This window comes from Coptis chinensis, chromosome 4 (assembly GCF_015680905.1).
Source record: "Coptis chinensis isolate HL-2020 chromosome 4, ASM1568090v1, whole genome shotgun sequence".
NCBI classification, from domain to species: Eukaryota; Viridiplantae; Streptophyta; class Magnoliopsida; order Ranunculales; family Ranunculaceae; genus Coptis; species Coptis chinensis.
The window spans coordinates 57,226,153-57,239,784 of record NC_141459.1 but is presented as its reverse complement, the minus strand read 5'-3'; the positions used below and the strand labels follow the sequence as shown (position 1 = coordinate 57,239,784).

Genomic DNA, 13,632 nt, shown 5'->3' with positions numbered 1-13,632 from the left:
TTAGCACATTCTTTTTGTTGATGCTATGGGGTCCCGGGAAGCACAAGGGGATTTTACTTGTTGGTGTCAATTAGGTGGTCTATGGACTTTTTTGCTCTCCACGGCTTTCGGACTAATCGGTTTCATGTTACGTCAATTGAACTTGCTCGATCTGTTCAGTTCGCGACCTTATAATGCAATCGCATTCTCTGGTCCAATTGCTGTTTTGTTTCGGTATTCCTCATTTATCCATTAGGTCAATCTGGTTGGTTCTTTGCACCCAGTTTTGGTGTAGCGACTATATTTCGATTCATTCTCTTCTTCCAAGGATTTCATAATTGGGCGCTGAACCCATTTCATATGATGGGAGTTCTTTGGCGTATTAGGTCTTGCCTCTGTTATCGCTATTCATGGTGCTACTTGTGGAAAATACTTTTCGAAGAAGATGGTGACGGTGCAAAATACATTTCGTGCTTTTAACCCAACTCAAGCGGAAGAGACTTATTCAATGGTCACCGCTAACCGTTTTTTGGTCCCAAATCTTTGGGGTTGCTTTATCCAATAAACGTTGGTTACATTTCTTTATGCTATTTGTCCCAAAGAACCGGTTTATGGATGAGTGCTCTTGGGGTAGTCGGTCCGGCTCGAACCTACGTGCCTATGACTTCGTTTCCCGTGAAATCCGTGCGATGGAAGATCCTAAATTTGAAACTTTCTACACCAAAAATATTCTTTTAAACGAAGGTATTTCGTGCTTGGATGGCTGCTCGGGATCAGCCTCATGAAAACCTTATATTCCCGAGGAGGTTCTACCCCGTGGAAACGCTCTTTAATGGAACTTTAACTTTTAGCGGTCGTGACCAAGAAACCTCGGGCTTCGCTTTGGTGGGCGGGAACGCCCGACTTATCAATTTGTCAGTAAACTACTCGGGGCTCACGTGGCCCATCTTTGGATTAATCGTATTCTAGGCGGAGCAATGAACCTATTTGAAGTGGCTCATTTTCGTACCAGAGAAACCCATGTATGAACAAGGATTGATTTTACTTCCCCACCTAGCTACTCTAGGTTGGGGGTAGGTCTGGCAGGGAGGTTATAGACACCTTTCCATACTTTGTATCCGAGTACTTCACTTAATTTCCTCTCTGCAGTATTGGGCATTGGTGGTATTTATCATTCACTTCTCGGACCCGAAACTCTTGAAGAATCTTTTCCATTCTTCGGTTATGTATGGAAAGATAGAAATAAAATGACCACAATTTTGGGTATTCACTTAATCTTGTTAGGTATAGGTGCTTTTCTTCTAGTACTCAAGGCTCTTTTTTTTGGGGGGGTATATGATACGGGCTCCTAGGGGAGATGTAAGAAAAATTACCAACTTGACACTTAGCCCAAATGTTATATTTGGTTATTTACTAAAATCTCCCTTTGGGGGAGAGGGTTGGATTGTTAGTGTGGACGATTTAGAAGATATAGTTGGAGGACATGTATGGTTAGGTTCTATTTGTATATTTGGTGGAATCTGGCATATCTTAACCAAACCCTTTGCATGGGTGGGCGGAGAAAGCACTTGTATGGTCTGGGGAGGCTTACTTGTCTTATAGTTTAGCTGCTTTATCCATTTTTGGTTTCATCGCTTGTTGTTTTGTCTGGTTCAATAATACCACCTATCCTAAGTGAGTTTTACAGGCCCACTAGGCCTGAAGCTTCTCAAGCTCAAGCATTCACTTTTCTAGTTAGAGACCAATGTCTTGGGGCTAACGTGGGATCCGCGCAAGGACCTACTGGTTTAGGTAAATATCTAATGCGTTCCCCGACCGGAGAGGTCATTTTTGGAGGAGAAACTATGCGTTTTTGGGATCTCCGTGCTCCTTAATTGGTTAGAACCTTTAAGGGGTCCCAACGGTTTGGACTTGAGTAGGCTGAAAAAAGACATACAACCTTGGCAAGAACGTCGTTCCGCGGAATATATGACGCATGCTCCTTTAGGTTCTTTAAATTCCGTGGGTGGTGTAGCTACCGAGATCAATGCAGTCAATTATGTTTCTCCTAGAAGTTGGTTAGCTACCTCTCATTTTGTTCTAGGATTCTTCCTATTCGTGGGTCATTTGTGGCATGCGGGAAGGGCCCGTGCAGCTGCAGCAGGATTTGAAAAAGGAATTGATCATGATTTAGAACCTGTTCTTTTCATGACCCCTCTTAACTGAGACATAAGATCAAATATCTGAAGTAGGAATTATTTTGATCCCACCATACGTATTGGAATTGGAATAACTTGATACTTGATGAAAAAGTCTTACTTTTTTTTAACTCAGTTATATCTATTGTTTTTTGGCTCGGCTAGGTGGCCTAGCCGAGCCGGGTGAAACAAATAAAGAAAGAAATAGATTCAACGGGTAAAAGGAGAGAGAGGGATTCGAACCCTCGATAGTTCGAACAAAGAACTATACCGGTTTTCAAGACGAGCTATCAACCGCTTCACCATCTCTCCGAAAGACAATCTCCATTTATTTTATTTGTATTCTCCAGAATAGAACATGGCCATATGAGTTGATACCATCACTATCTGTAGAAACACCCCGTTATGGGTATATCTATTTTTGATTTATCTATCTATATATATGAGCGTGGACCAGCATGCACGTTTGTGAAGTAAAAAAAAGCTCCGCGACTCTATGTCCGAATAAAGTGATAATAAGTCCTATAGGATCAATGGGTTCATGGTCAAATCCCCCCATGATGCATTTTATTACAATTTTTGGCTGAGAGAGGGATCAAATGGTGTATAGTTTATTTGTTGGTAGCTTGGAGGATTAGAAGCATGACTATTGCTTTCCAATTGGCTATTTTTGCATTAATTGCTACTTCATCAATCTTATTGATTAGTGTACCCGTTGTATTTGCTTCTTTTGATGGTTGGCCAAGTAACAAAAATGTTGTATTTTCCGGTACATCATTATGGATTGGATTAGTCTTTCTAGTAGCTATCCTTAATTCTCTCATCTCTTGAACCGATTCAGTATTTCCCAGATCAAAAAGAAAAGCGAACCACCTTTGGACACATTAAAATTCCAGAATATATTCCATAATATAAGATGAGTAAAAAAAAAAAAAAATTATGGGGGTCAAAGTCCAACTTCTTGAATGAAACAAAAAAAGAAATATTATATATTTTTTTATTATAACTATAACATATATATATATATAATATTTCTTTTTTTGTTTCATGTATGTTATATAATTAGAATTATAAGAATAATTGGAATCGTTCTGAATCTGAAAATAGTATCTGTCCCTGCAAAATAATGATCCAAGCATGATATATCATATATGTGAGGACATATACGTGCTTATCAGGAACAATAAAAAAATTGCGGATATGGTCGAATGGTAAAATTTCTCTTCTTTGCCAAGGAGAAGACGGGTTCGATTCCGCTATCGCCTATAGTGAAATAATGTAATAGGATGAATGATTCGGTAGAGTTTACTACGATAGTGTAGCGGTTCTATCTTCTCTTCCTACTTCTTTTCCTTCAATCCAAAAAGAAAAATAGTAATTACTGACTAGTTAACAGAGTCCGACCTAAAAAAATTTTGACAAAAAAATCGATCAATATTGCGGAGACAGGATTTGAACCCGTGACCTCAAGGTTATGAGCCTTGCGAGCTACCAAGCTGCTCTACCCCGCGTTAAAGAGAGGAGATGGGAACTAATGTACAAACGAGGATTCGATATGCCCCTCTACCATACCTATACAAATAGAATAGCTCATTTATACAGAATGGTAAAGGGGGATCTCTATGATCATCGATCATAGAGATTAATAGAAACATGAAGGGATAGTTTTATCCTTACCAACTTGATCTTGTTGCACCTGGTAACAAACATGCATGAACCATTTCACGAAGTATGTGTCCGGATAACCCAAAGTCTCGATAGTTAGCTCTCGGTCTCCCGAAAAACAACGTCGATGAAGGCGCGTGTAGGTGCACTATTGCGTGGTGGAGATTGTAATTTTCCATAAATTTCCCATTTATCACTCAGCGGCCAAGAATCTTTTATTTCTTTTTTTTTGAGGATCGATGAATCAAATGATATTTATGTTCTAATCTCTGCCTCTTCTTCTCCCCTCTGAATCAAACTTTTCCTTGCCATAATGGTTCGGGTTCCTATTATTATCAATGATACAAGTCGGATCCTAGATGTAGAAATATAAGAAGGTGGACCACCCTCTACATCGAACAAAATGAGATTGTCGATGATAGAACATATTCATTCAAAAATGAATTAACCAAATTTGCCTCGATGTAGAGGCAATCAAGAAAGCTCGCGTAAGTGAATATTTAACCTACAGAAAAAGTGGGCTAATCCAACCAATCTTGCTTGCACAATGGACAGAGCCACCGGTTTATCTCTCCATCGAATCAAATTAGCCAAAGGCATGCGTTCATGAGCCCATGCTAAAGTTTCAATTAATTCTGCCAATATCCACGCCGGAAATTAAGAACATAAACCCGGTAGCCCAAACAAGATGTCCAAATAAGAACATCCACCCCCATACCGATAAACTATTCATACCAAAAGGGTTATACCCATTTATAAGTTGTGAAGAGTTTAACCATAGGTAATCTCTTAACCATCCCATCAAATAAGTGGAAGATTCATTAACCGTGAAACGTTACCTTGCCATAATGTGATGTGTTTCCAATGCCAATAAAAAGTAACCCATCCAATGGTATTTAACATCCAACAAACCGCCAAATAAAACGCAGCGTCCCCAAGCGGAAATATCACAAGTACCGCCGCCCGGCGTCCGGACCGTCGCAAGGAAAACTATAACCGAAATCATTTTTATCCGGCATTAACTTGGAACCGCGTGCATCTAAAGCACCTTTTACTAAGATCAATGTAGTCGTATGTAAACCTAGAGCAATAGCATGATGAACTAAAAGTTGCGGGCCTATTGTTAAAAATAATGAATTACTATTCTCATTAATAGCATTTAACCAAATTGGCAACCATATGCTTCGACCAGCGTTGAATGCGGGGCCGTTAGTTGAGGATAAAAGTACATCGAATCCGTATGAAGTCTTGCCATGAGCAGATTGTATCCATTGGGCAAATATGGATTCGATCAATATTTGTTTTTCCGGAGTACCAAAAGCGAGCATCACGTTGTTATGAACATAAAGTCCTGTGGTATGGAATCCTTAAAACAGTGGCCTAGCTTAAATGGGATGTGATAGCTTCTTTATGGTCTAAGATTCTTGCCAATACATTATCCTCATTCTGCTCCGGATTGTAATCTCTAATGAAAAATATAGCTCCATGAGCAAAGGCTCTTGTCATGATGAATCCTGCAATGTATTGATGATGGGTATATAACGCAGCTTGAGAGTAGTAAAGTCTTGTGCTATGAATGCATAAGCAGGTAAAGAGTACATGTGTTGAGCTACCAAAGAAGTAATAACCCCAAAGACGCTAGAGCAAGGCCTAATTGAAAATGAATCGAATTATTGATTGTATCATAAAGACCCTTATGTCCACGCCCAATCGACCCGAGGAATATGTGCTTCTAAAAGATCTTTTATATCGTGCCCAATCGAAGTTAGTTCTATACATATGACCAAAGAACGAGAAAAATAATTGCAATAGCTAAATGATGATGAGCAATATCGGTCACCATAAACTTTGCGTTTGTGGATGAAATCCCCGAGAAGGGTTAGAATGGCAGTCCCGAGGTACCAAATAAATGACTACCGGAATCGGGTTTTGGGCATAAAGATTCCATCGACCGTAAAAGCGGGCCTAACCCTTGGGGATGCGGTAATACAAATAAGAAATTATTCCACCGAGCGTACTCTCCCTAGATGCGGGAATAGTGGCGTGAACTAAATGCCCCATCCAGGCCAAGGAACTTACTCGAATAGTCGACAAATGATGGTTGAGGCGAGATTCGGCATTTTTAACCACGAAACGCTTTGGTTTCCATTTTGGTTGTAGGTGTAACCAACCCGCTATTAAGGATATGGCAGAAAGAAATAATAAAAAAAGAGCTCCAAAGATAAAGATCTTCATTAGTGCGCCAATTGTATACCACCACCGATAAACACGGAATAAGCTATATTCACTTTGGCCCATAGCACCTCCTCGAGTAAAGGCTTCCACGGCCGGTTGACCAAAATGAGGATCCCAAATTGCATGAGCAATAGGTCTTACGTGTAAAGGGTCTTGTACCCATGACTCAAAATTTCCTTGCCAAGCTACATGAAACAGATTTCCGGAAGTCCACGGAAAAATTATTGCTAACGCCGCGAAGTGAGAAGCAAAAATATTACGATAAAGACGTTCTTCGAGTAATATCATCATGACTCTCGAAGTCATGTGCGGTAGCAATACCAAACCAAATACGACGCGTAGTGGGGTCCCGAGCTAAGCCTTGGCTAAACCTTGGAAATCGTAATGCCATAATGCCTTTCAAATCCTCCTAGCCATTATCCCATCGCAATAATTCTTGCTAAGAAGAACGCCCATGTTGTGGCAATTCCACCCGAAGGTAATGGGTTACTCCTACAAAGACGCCCTTGTACAATGCTCAAGGCTCTAGGTGAATAGCGAGGAGCAACTTTTAACTTGTTATGAGCCCAAACGATAGATTCAATAAGTTCTTGCCAATAACCACGGCCATTTGAATAGAAACATTAAACCGAAAGCCCACACAAAATGAGCACCTAAGAAAAAAAGGCCATATGCAGATAATGGCGACCCATAAGATGAATTACGGGATGCGGGCCCATAAAAAATCTGAGCCACCCATTAATAGTAATGGAACTCTGCGCAGAAAGTTTCCTCCCGTGATATGAGTTACCACCCCTTGATCATTTATACAACCCCAAACATCTGACTGCATTTTCCAACTAAAATGGAATATTACTACCGAAATAGCATTGTACATCCAGAATAGACCTAAGAAGACATGATCCCAGGCGGTACCTTATACAATATATTGATGTATGAACATTGAATGTTCATACCCAAAGGACTATGAACATTGAATGTTCATACCCAATCAATGTTCATACCCAAGGACTATGAACATTCAATGTTCATACTTAATACACTGGGTCGTTTCGTCTAGGTCGGGATGTTAATTATTTTGCGTCAGGGGTATACTTGACATTTCATCTACCTGATCCTTTTTTATTTCGCGTCAAGGGTATACTTGACCTTTCATCTACCCGGTCCTTGTGAGTTACAAAAATAAAAAGGTGTCCTTGAGTTACTTTTTCGGCATTTTTGTCCTTGAGAGTCACTCCCTGTTTTTTTTTTTTTTTTTTTTCAATTTGGACACTGCATTGGGAATGTCGCATGGATTTTTATTTTATTTTTCACTTTTTTCAACCTTGGCAACCCCCAAATAATCAAATTTGAAGGAAAACATTACCAATTAGAGGGCGTGGTCCAAGACCCTACAATCAAAATTGAGGTCAAAATTTGCGTCAAATTTCTCCAAATTTGGCTTTCAAATTTGAAAGAAATACTACCACCACCTACCAAATTTGGCTTTCAAATTTGAAGGAAATACTACAACCACCTACCACCTAGAGATGCTCTTAGGTCTTAATTCCCCTTACCCACCTATCTAATTCTAGAAATCTCCTTCATAGTTTACATAGTATAGAAAAAGAAAGCTTCCTTTTATAGCGTTTAACAAGCTGTTGGCTGCATTGACTGAGGTCTAAAATTCAGTTGACTAACACCATACTCTATATCCACTTGTACTCCTCTCCGCTATTCACTTATACTGCCATGGAAATTCATTTGGAGAATACCGACTCTTCCCGCCTTTGGTTGCTTCTGAAAGGGAAGAAAATCAAGCTCCCCCTACTACAGAAAATCCAAACATGCCAACGCAACCGGTAAATCAGCAACGACAAGCTACGTCTTGGTCATATTTGTTTATTAATGGAAGTAAAGATTCCTCCTTTCCCACTTCTTTATCTAGTTTTGAGCATCAAGTGATAGATGGGGTGTCTCAGATCCCTCTCGACTTCGTCATGAAAGGAATTTCAGAGTGGGATGGATATGTTGTTGGACTCTTCTTGGAGCACAGTTTCTCGTACACCTTTGTGAGAAATTTCTTGGAAAAAAATGGAACAGAAAGGGTGACTTTACCATGATTGCGGATTCTGAATTGTTCTATTTTAAGTTCGGAAACGAAGAGGATAAGAGAGTGGTTCTTGAATCTGGCCCTGTGTTCATGGCAGGGAGATGTTTCATAGTCACTCAGTGGTCACAGAATATTGAAAGAAGGCGTAACTCAGTACAAGCAGTTCCCATCTGGGTGAAACTTCATGGTACCCGCAAAGAGCTTTGGACTGGGGATGGACTGGGTTACTTAGCAACTCGTCTTGGGAGACCAGTAAGAATGGATGCAGCTACGGAAAGCAAGAGGAGACTAAATTATGCTCGAGTTTGTGTAGAAGTCGAAATATCGTCAGAGCTACCAATTTTCTTTGATGTGGAGATGGGTGAAAATGACAAGAGAAGAATTAATGTTGAGTATGGATGGATTCCTAAGATGTGTCCCGACTGTAGGAAATTTGGCCATATGTCAGAGAACTGCAGAGGAAAACAATATAGCAGAACAGGGGCTGTAATAGATAAAGAACAAGTAGTGGAAAGTGGAAACTGCAGTGACACAACCAGAAAGTAGTTGTTTAAGGACTGATCACGGTGTGGAAGTGGGGGGCACAACGCTATCTGAGCATGTGGATTCACATGCCCAAGATGAAAGTTCTATTAGCACAAGTGTAGAGAACCCTGAACTACCTTCGAGTGATGTTGCTCTAATTGCAGGTGGAAGCTCTACAGTGGTAATTGAGGAGGTTGTAACAGTTTTGGCAGTGGCAAGTTTTGGAAGGGGCTTTGTTGAAGAGAATGCTGATAACGACCAAACTGAACTCACAGAGGACAGGGACAGTCTAAGGGTGGTTAATACAAAGATGGGTCTTCGTGCCCATGGGTAGGAGTGTAAAAAAAAACCGTTGACCCATCATCCGGTAGGGTACCCGGTCTTTACCCGCCACCCAAACCCGCACCGACCCGAAAACAAACTCACTCTGCCCCGCCACCGTTTTTACGCGGTCGGGCTATGGGTGTAGGTTCTATGCTCAAACCCGACCCGTTAAGCCGCCCGACCCGCACCGTGTCAAAAACCATTGACCCAACCCCGTTGACCCGTACAATTTCAAAACTCTAACTCTAATATTTTTGTATTTTGTTTATATTTTCTTTTAACTTTTGTAGGAATTTGAGAGATATGAACACAGACTTATGAGTTCAACATCAATTTCAAATATTCAAGTTTGAACATTAGTCAAATATCAAAAGTTCAAATTCAACTTTCGAATTTTGCAGAAGATGAATCATTCATCCTTGTATTAATTTCGAATTCTTTTAGTTTATATTTTATTGTTTTGTACCATAGATCCTCGCTCCCATCTTCATTTTATCATGCTATGGAAAATAATTAATTTACAAATGGTAAATCACGAGAAAAAAATTTCAAATTTACAGATATAGTTTTGGGTTCAAGTTCAAGTTTTTCAAGTTTTTTTTTATATTTGTTTATTTTTTATTGATTGATTTTAATTTTTTTTTCTCTATGTTGTGAATTGAAAATATATTACTTGCAGAATTAAAAAGTTTTTTTTGGGTGAAATTGGGTTAAAATGATAATTTCCACCCGACCCTGATGACCCATCCAAAACCCGCCCCGTAAGTTGACCTAACAGGCCGGGTGATGGTACTAAGACATGACACTTCAACCCGCCCCGCCCCGCCCCGCCCCGCCCCGTCGGGGACCACTAGATTTGTATCCCCTAGACCCGTCCTGCCCTGACCAATCACTATTTGACCCGCAGTTGACCCGGCCCACCTAATATTACACCCCTACCCATGGGATAACTAGTACCGATATTGTCCCCCACTTAACCACCCATTGGGCTTGGGCCACATCTTGGCCATTGGTGTGGGGTTTTATCCTAAAAGGCCTCGGTACTAGTTAGTGAGCTTCCCACTTTATCAAACCCATGATGAACTCCTTTCTTGTTCAATGTGGGACTATTTCTTTTTTTGGTCCACACACTCTAACAATCTCCACCTTGGACCGAACTCCAAAGGTGTATCTCCACCTTGGACCGAACTCCAAGGGAGTACATTCGTTCATCGTCGAGAACACGATCGATGCTAGAGCCACGGTATTATGCGGGCCTCGAGGGAGGGGGCTTTTTCTCAACCCCAGAGCCTACTTCACCTCGAACATCATTCCATGTTGTTAGATCCAACTCGAGTTACACCTACCGAATCTACAACATCATCCAGGGGCACCAATCTTTGGTGTAAGCGGGCACACCGTTAAGCGGCTCCACGAGTTGCGGCGCCCGTTAGTGCTCGGCTTGAATGATTTCATCTCTGATTCTGCATGATCAGTGCCTTTGTCCCTGCCGAACCATCGGCTCTGATACCAATTGTTAGGACTTGGGCACACCCTCCAGGCCTGGGCCTCCGCGCTCATGGGATAACTAGTACCGATATTGTCCCCCACTTAACCACCCATTGGGCTTGGGCCACATCTTGGCCATGGGTGTCGGGTTTTATCCTAAAAGGCCTCGGTACTAGTTAGTGAGCTTCCCACTTTATCAACCCATGATGAACTCCTTTCTTGTTCAATGTGGGACTATTTCTTTTTTCGGTCCACACACTCTAACATACAATGCAGAGCATGTTACTGGTGATACTGATTTAAGCATAGCTCTTCTAAATGAAGGACATATTGATCTCGTGACAGACATGATTCTCTATCCTAAAGTAATACAGGATTGTACACATGAGATAAGAGATGATCCTCTTATCCATTATAGCATTGAACATTATGAATACAATAACCTTGATGAAGACACTAGAGTAGGGGTGTATTCAGACGATGCTACCTTGGAGGAGGAAACTACACATTTTGAAGATAGATTGTTTGGGGATGAAAATCAAGTATCTTCTGTTGAACCTGAGTTACTGGTAAGTGATGAACCACCACCTCTTCAGAGTTCTCCAAGTGGGAAGGATAAAGAGAAAGATGACAATCAGAAGAGCCCCAATACGAACACTAGCCAAAAAGGGGGAAAGAGAGGAACGGGTAGACCCAGGGGTTCGAAGAACAAAACCTCTCGTCATTAATGATAGAACCTGTATGTATTTGGAATGTGAGGGGAACAAATGATGTACGTAGAGCATAGGAAACAAATAAGCTCAGAATAGAGAAGAAGATCTGCATTTTTTGTTTACTGGAAACTAAGGTAAAAAGTCATAAGTTTGATTCTATAAGTAGCATTTGTTGTCCTCAATGGGATCATGTAGATAACTATGCAAGAAGCCCAGCTGGTAGAATCTGGGTTTGCTGGAACCCTTTTTTGGTTGAAGTTAAGAAGCTTAGTGAATCTAAACAGTTCATTCAATGCAAAGTTAAACACCTTCCTATTACAGAAGAGTTCATGTTAACAGTGGTGTACGCTAGTAACAATATGGTTGATCGACTAAGGTTATGGAAGGATATTCAGGCCATATATAACTCTATCTCGATGCCTTGGTGTGTATTAGGAGATTTTAACAACATTTTAACTGCAAATTAATGAGAGAGTGGGTGGGGTGGTGAGCCAATGCATCCAAGAGAAGCTGTAGACTTCCGACTTTGCCTCCAGAATTCAAGTCTCTCCGACTTGAGCTTCAATAGGTTTTTGTACACTTGGTCAAATAAATCAGTAGGCAGTGGTAGGATTATGACCAAGATTGATAGATGTATGGTGAATAATTTATGGCATGCCAAGTTCCCCTATAGCAGTGCTGAGTTTCTACCCCATGGAGTCTCATACCACTCACCTATGCTACTTTCATGGAATGCTTTCACTAAATCAGCTACCCCATTCAGGTTTAGTAATTTTTGGGCATACCAACCTGAGTTCCAGAATATGCTTACAGAAGTTTGGAGTACTACTCTCTACAACAATCCTATGTACGTCCTTATATAGAAACTGAAGTTGCTAAAAGAAAGAGTAAGACCATGGGCAAAGAAAAATTTCTCAAACCTCCATGGTAGGGTGGAGGATGCAAGAAATGAACTACAAGATGTGCAGGTTCTGCTGCAAAACAATCCACATGACCCTTTATTGGGGGAAAAAGAGAAAGTAGTGCTCAAAAAAATATATCGACTTGGCAAGGGTAGAAGCAATAGATATACAACAGAAATATGATACTCAATGGAAAAAGGAAGGGGATAGATGCACTGCGTTCTTTTTTGAACAAGGACTGACAGTAGCAGGGCAAGTGGAAGTAGCATAAGTCATGGTTGAATATTACAAAAAAAATTTGGGATCAAATGCAGCACCAGTTTGTGACCGCGACTTTTATATGAACTTGCAAGTCAAAGATGTGGTGTCGGTGTAGCTCCATAGTCAGTTTGAGGCAGATGTGACTGAGGCTGAAATAAAACTTGCTCTCTTTGACATGAAGGATAATAAGGCACCAGGACCTGTCGGGTTTAATCCTTTCCTTTTCAAGTTTTGTTGGGATGTCGTGGGTGCTGATTTTTTAAAGGCAGTTCAGAATGTGTTCAAGTCGGGCAAGCTACCACAGGGTATTAATGCTACATTTCTTTGCTTGATTCCTAAAGTAAGTAATCCTTCTAAAGTGGAAGATTTTAGGCCTATTGCTCTCTGCAACACCATTTACAAGTGTATCTCTAAAGTCCTCACTAACAGGCTTAAAACTGTTATCTCAGACATCATCTGTCCTACTCAATCTGCCTTCATTGTTGATCGGTCTTTACAGGATAACATGCTTCTATCCCATGAGCTGATGAGAGGATATGAACGGAATCATGGACCACCCAGATATTCTATCAAGCTAGACATTAAGAAAGCTTATGATATGGTCAGTTGGGAGGCCATACTAATCATGTTAGAAATATTCCACTTTCCCACCAGATTCATCTAGTGGGTCAAACTTTGCATTACATCTACTTCATTTTATGTCCTTGTAAATGGCACACCATAAGGGTTTTTCTCTGGAGGTAGAGGGCTTAGACAAGGGGATCCAATATCCCCTCATCTCTTTGTAATGGTCATGGAAGTTTTTAATTGCATTATCAAGGAAAAGATTCAAAGTCGAGAGATGAAGTATCATTCCAAATGCAAGAAGACCCAAGTCTTCCACTTGGCTTTTGCGTACGACGTGCTTATCTTTTGTAAAGGTGAAGTGGGTTCAATTAGTGCTTTGAAATCAGGATTGCAGGTCTTTGGAGATGCTTCGGGTCTACATATAAACAATCACAAGACTACTATTATGACTGGTTCTCTCGGGTTGCAGGACTCTCTTGATCTTGCAAACTTGTTAGGAGTTGAGCTTGTTACTCCGCCAGCTCGCTACTTGGGACTTCCTTTATTCTCAGGAGGACTCGGGATTAGAGAATGTCAACCACTTATTGATAAAGTAACTGCAAGAATATCTGATTGGAAGGCCAAATTGTTATCTCACTCAGGTAGAGTGCAGCTGATAGTCTCTGTCCTAAGCTCATTCCATATTTATTGGTCAAGAACTTTTT

General features: G+C 40.7%; 1 non-coding gene across 1 annotated transcript; it reads right to left on the bottom strand.

Moving 5' to 3' along the window:
* Window positions 1–3,593: 3,593 nt before the first annotated feature.
* TRNAM-CAU (transfer RNA methionine (anticodon CAU)) lies at window positions 3,594–3,667 on the bottom strand. The gene has a single exon. It is a non-coding gene; the product is annotated as a tRNA-Met (tRNA).
* Window positions 3,668–13,632: the final 9,965 nt, after the last annotated feature.